The following is a 6,000-nucleotide window of genomic DNA, read 5'->3' as shown; positions in this document are numbered from 1 at the left end:
GCTGCCGCCGCCTTTGTCCGCGCCGGGCCCGGCCGCCCCGGCCCCGCGGCCGCCCCGCCCCGGCCGCGCGCTCGCCCGCGCCGCTCCCGCCGCCCTGCCGCCGGCGCCTATTGTCTAATGGCGGCTGCGGCTCCAGCTCCGTCCTGCGGCTGCTCGGCACCACCTGCCGCCGCCGCCGCCTCCCCGGGCCGGGCGGGCCCAGAGCCGCCCCCGCCCCCGCCGCCGCCGCTCCCCGCCCCCGCCGCCGCCGAGGCCCCAGGCGCGGCCCGGCCCGCGCCCCGCTGGGCGCCCGGCAGCAGCCGCGGCCCTTCCTGGCCCTGCTCCGGCTGCCCGAGCCGCGGCCCGCGCTGGGCCCCGCTGCCGCCCGGGCCCGTGGCAGGCCCGGCCCCGGCCCCGGCATGGTGCGGCCCCCGCCGCCACCACCGCGGTGGTCCCCACCAGGGCCGGGGGTCCTGCTGGGCGACGCGGTGCTGGACCGCGATCCGGCCGGGGCGCATCGGGCCCGAGCACCTGGCGCTGCGTCGCAGGAGCTCTGGGCAGCGCCAGGTTTCGCCGCGGGATGAAACTTCCCACCTTCTGCAGCTCCTCTGCTTGGAAGAGCCTTGGCCTAACGCAATAAAGCTCATTCTCGTGGCTCCGGGCGCTGCGTCCTTGTCGGGGGCGTTGGAGAGAAGGGGAGGCTCTGCTGCAAGCGCAGCCGCCTCCCGCTTTCCTGCAGGTCCCTGAACCAGACCTAACGCGCCAGTCGGGCCCCTCCGTGCCGCCGGCGGTGCCGCCAGCCCGGCACGTGTGGCCCATTCTCACACACTTTCCCGAGCGGGAGAGCAGGGTGGGTTTTCATCTTGCTTTATTTCAGCGCTGCCTTCTGCTGAGCGCCGGAGAAGGCACAGGCGAGGGTGCTCGCTGCCCTGGCAGGCTGGTGCCATGCTCCCACCAGGTCCTGCAGGATGGGGGAGTGCGGGGCGGCGGAGCTTTGGTGCCGGCCACGCCGCTTCTCTGCGACCAGACCCGGCCCGCTCACCCGCCAGGGAGCTGCTTCCCGGCTGCCCGGGGGCCCGGCTGGTGGGAAGCCCGGCCCGGGCTGCGGGGCCAGCGGCAGTGGAGGCCGGTGAGCGCAGGAGCCGTCGTTGCTGCCCAGCCTGAGTTGCCGGCCCGCTGCAGTGACGCGGGCCGGCTCGGTGGCAGCGGCCCCTGCTCCCGGCACAGGTCCCAGCCATGGCGCTTCCCTGGAGCAGCCGTGCGGGCCTGCCGGCGATGCCGCAGCCTCCTGGAGCTATGGGGCGAGGACGAGTGAAAGTGCTGTCGCGGGTGCCCAGAGCCAGCTCTGCTGCCAGCCCCAGTAGACCCTCCTCTGACGGCAGAAACCCTGCTCCAGCTGAACCCGCTTCCCCTGGCCGCTGCGGGCAAAGCCGCTGCGGTTTGTGTCCGGGGAGGCAATCCCACCGCGCCGAGGGCAGAGGCTGGAGCGCAGCTGGTGATGTCCCTGCAGCAGGGACCTCCTGTAAGCTGGGCAGGATCAGGCCCCGCAGCCCAGCCGGCGCCAACAGCTCGCTGCCTGTGTGTGGGGGCTCTCACCCTTTCAGATGCTGCGCTCTGTCCATCTTTAAAAATCAGTACGTTTTCTGATTAAAAATAACCCCCCCGATGTCATGACTCCAGCGATGCAGGCTGGGTTGTTGTGGTATTTATTTTTAAAGAGAATAATATAGCAGCTGAGTTATTGTGACACCTCCTGCATATTGTGCAGTAGCTTTTTCCCTTTGATATCTCCATATTAGTGAAAACTGTGACAGCTCCATGCCAGGGATTATTAATAGTGCAGGCGTGCCTCATGCCTCCACAGCCGAAGGGCTGGGAAGCAGGGCCAGCGGCCCTGTCCCCCTTTAAGTGCCGCGAAACCGGGGCATCCCAGGGCTCTGGGCCACGGGGGCTCAGCCTGGGCTGCCGCTGCCCCCGGGAGCCCTGCTGCTGGTGGAGCACAGAGCAGGCCGGTCCCTGCCGGGGCTGCCGCTGGCGGCGCGAGATGTGCGATGCAGGAGGGTCACCTCAGCTCTGCCACGGTTCAGACGTGCCAGGCCTGGCCCAAGCAGTTTGCCTTCCCAGCCCCCAGCACAGAGCAGGCTGGCCATCCATTACAGGTGTTATATATCTATTTTACAGGCGATTGTGTTAAGTGCTGAGGAAACGTGCAGCATGCAAACGCCATAGTTTAAATTGCATCTTGGAAGCTGGGGCAGTGCTGCTTCTGTGCTCTCTGCAGCCAGTGCGGGTCCGGGGATCCTGGCAGCGAGCAGCTCTGCGCGGGGCTGGCCGCTCATCCCACAGCGCCCCGCACCGGGGACCCTCCGGTGCAGCTGCTGCTGCGGGTTTGCACTGCTCAGACCACTCCTGTGTCTTTTGCAGACAGTCTCCCATGTTCTAACAACTCGCTCCCTTTAATAAACCCCTTTTGGCGAATGCATGCAGGAAGGGCAGCTCACGTGTGCTACAAGTTCGGAAGAGCAGATAATTTATACCACTGTGACAGGCAGAGGCCTCAGCCTTGACGCTGGCCACCCTGTGCGACCCGCAGTGCATACATGCAAGAGGAGATGGCCCCTAAACACAAGGCAGGGCTTGTGTCTGTTTTGCAGACCATTGGCCCCGTGGGAGGTGCTCAGGGGTGTCTCGTGCGCTGTGCCTGCAGCGGGGCTGCTCTCCACGTCTTTGCACCCAGGGCATCGCAGGTTTGGCAAAGATGCAGATGGAGACGAGCTTTGAGGTGAGGCCTCCAGGGCGGGTGTCCTGCCCGGTCCATCCCTGCGGGTAAACCGAGGAGGTCAGCCTGGGCCGAAGCACGTCCTTCACCTGGGGGCTGTGTTGTAGCAGAGCCATGCACACGCCTCTGCGACGCGCTCGGGGCGCCCAGCCGCCTGCCCAGCAGCGAGCACCGGCGCTCGCTTCGCCTCTTCCCTGCTCCTGCAGACCTTAGAGCTGCTTTTTTAATGTGAATGGAATTTTTTCCAGCTGGGATAAAGCAGCGAAGCTGCCACATAACAACCTGAAACAACAGATGTTCCCAGGGATGGCACTGCCAACGCCACGAGGCATTTGTCCTTGATGGAAATGGGATCGGGCTCTTCCTGCGGTTTACGAACTTCTGCAAGCAACAATAATAATTATAAGAGTAGATTAAACTTCCCAAAAGACGAGGCAGAAGAACTCTTCCATGGTGCCAGGCTGTCAGTGTGAAGCTTTGCTCCAGTGCTGCCTCTGCAACGCTGCCTGGACCCTGCAGCGGCTCCGACCCCAGCCCTGGGGAAGGGCTGGGGGGCCATGGCCGTGGCGGGGATGGGTGACAGGACCATGCACCGCACGTCCCCAAACCAGGGCATCCCCATGTCCCCACAGGACCGTGCACCCCATGTCCCCGAGCCAGCAGCACGTTCAAAGCCGCTCACAGTCGCTCCTTTCCAAATGGAAAATGAAATGTTCCTTTATGGGCTTTTATGTTGGCTACAAAATGTTCCATTTTATTTTTTTTCTCTCCTTGCTTTCTTCCAGGAAACGCGCTAATTTATGGGATAATCTTGGCAAATCTCAATCCAGGGGAACACAAACCCGCTTGTGCCTCGTAAGTGACACTTTAATGGGCTCTGTTACCAGCAGGCCAAGGAATCTGCATCTAAAAGGGGGGGATTAAAATCTCGCCCAAGCGGTGGGTCTGCACGCGTTAGCAGAGGCGGACACAGCGCAGGCAAAGCCTAGCCCCAAACAGTGCCCCTGCGGGGATTCCCAGCGCCCACCCCAGCCGGGCTCCGGAAACGGGGGTTTTCCAGGGCAGGAGCTTCCCAGGAGAACCGAGATTTATTTGTCCACTGCAGGGATCCATGCTGAGAAGCGGTGGGGCCGGTCCCTCCTGTGCCTCCGGCACCCTGGTCCGGAGCGGGGTCTGACTGGGCCCCCATCTGCCCGTCTCCCGCTGCTCCCGGCGTGGCCGGCAGGAGCCTTCACGCGGCGACGTCCGAACGAGGCCGAGCAACTTCCCCTTGGCTCTGGTGGGGAACAGCCTAACCAAGCTGCCAAAAATAAATCTGTTTAATGAAGAGCCTCTGTAAATTATTCAGATATCATATCCCACTCCAGCAGTGGTTCAAGGAGAGATGCCGCAAAGAGACTTTCTTCTCTGAAGTGCTGGATGCGAGGTGAAAGTCACGCTGTCGCTGCAAAGGAAACGCAGCCCTAAGGTCCTTCTCTTACCTTGAAAATACCTTCTGTGGTACCTGGAACTAAAGAACGGGGGAAAAAAGGGTGCAGCAGCAATGCAGGCCCTGAGTCAAGGAAGGTTTTTTTCTCTCTCCCCTCAGGACCACTCTTGTGCCCCAGTGCTGCAAGCTGCCACAAACACGCACTTTGCAGGACTGGGCGGCAGGACCTCGCGGAGACGCACGTTCGTCCTATTGGCCACGGTTTGCACGCAGCGGACTCCTTCCAGAAGCAACGGGGCCGAGACCTGCCAAACTCATTTCATGGCAGCTGCCGTCCCTCTACCAGCTGCTAACAAATCCCAGGCCCTCAGTCCACCTGTGAGGCACCAGGGGCACGGGGACGTGGGGACATTGGACACAGGACGGACACGGGAACAGGGGACCGGGGACCGTCCCCCGGCGGTGCCCAGCCCTGCGACCGCTGGGCTCGCCCGCATGCAGCCACTCGCCCGCAGCAGCCAGAGCCTCGTGCAAAGTCCCCGGTGGCTTTAACGCAGAATCACGTGGCTGGAAGTGCCTGGAGGCTGCGGGGGTCAATACCCAGCATTTTGCCTCAATCTCGCAGGACTGCGTTTAGGTTTCTCTTTCCTTCTGTCACTGTTTGCACCTCGCCATTGGCCATTTGTGGCTGTGGGCAGTCGGCCGCGCGCGGGCAGCGGCAGTGTCCAGCGGGGCGCGAGCACGGGCGCTCGGGGAAGGGGTGTTTCACGGCGCTGTCCCGGGGTGGAGGCTGCTCCCAGCCCTCTCCAGCCCCAGGCACCGGAGGCCCGCAGGGTCCTGCCGACCCGCAGGACCCCAGGGATTGCTCCCGCCTGCGCTGGCTGCTCTGAGCTGCTGCGGTCAAGCAGTTTGTTACCGAGTCTCTCGCATCTTCCCTGGAAACGTCTGCCGCTGGCCTCCATCGGGGATGGGTATCGAGCGCTGGGAGCCACTGATCAGCCCCTGTCCTCCATGGCTGCTCCGCTCCAGCACCGTGCCAAACTGCTCTTCTCCCGGGGAAAGCGGGCTGGAGCCATCCCACTGGCTGTCCTTAGAGGCCGAAATGAACCCAGGCCCCAGCTCCCCACCCTGTGCCAGGAAGAGAAAGGAGAAGCTGCCTGGAGGGATGCGCGGTCTCGCCGGGGACGGCCTGTGAGCTGGAAGGGCCTTTCTCCAAGGAAAAACCTTTCTCCAGTGAGTGGGACATGGGACAGGGATTTTGCAGCTGATGCTTGACGAGGGAGCATATGAGGATGCCCCAAATCGCCTGCTCCCCAGCCAGGGCTGGGACAGCACCAAGCGCCAGAGACGGGCTCAGCGACAAGCCACGTCTCTGGGACATTTAGCGACACCACAAGCAGGTCCAGCCGAATCAGGCTGCCCCTTCGGCCACCCTGAGGCTCCTGGGACAACTGGTTTCCAGAAGCAGCATTCACAACCCTCTGCAGGTGAAGCTGCGACTGTCCGGAGGCGTGAGATCCTGGGAGCGGCTGGCAGGCACTGGAGCAGGCACGCAGCCTCGGGCACGGCGCCGCAGGGAGTCTCGCCTCTGTGGCACTGCTTCCCTCGCTGCAAGCAGGCAGCAACGACCTACCAATTTTAAGGTCAAAACGGATCATCCAGGCTTTCCTCCTGCCTGATGTGAGGCAGATAATCTCTCCAGGGACTCCTGCATCATGTTGCTCCCCACCCTGCATGGGATCGGCGCTCGTCTGCTGCACGGGAGCTCCATGAAATGGGTATTTGCGACCATTCCTGAGAGCTGCACAGGGAA

Source organism: Apteryx mantelli, chromosome 30 (genome assembly GCF_036417845.1).
Source record: "Apteryx mantelli isolate bAptMan1 chromosome 30, bAptMan1.hap1, whole genome shotgun sequence".
Taxonomy (NCBI): domain Eukaryota; kingdom Metazoa; phylum Chordata; class Aves; order Apterygiformes; family Apterygidae; genus Apteryx; species Apteryx mantelli.
This window is presented reverse-complemented; position numbering follows the sequence as displayed.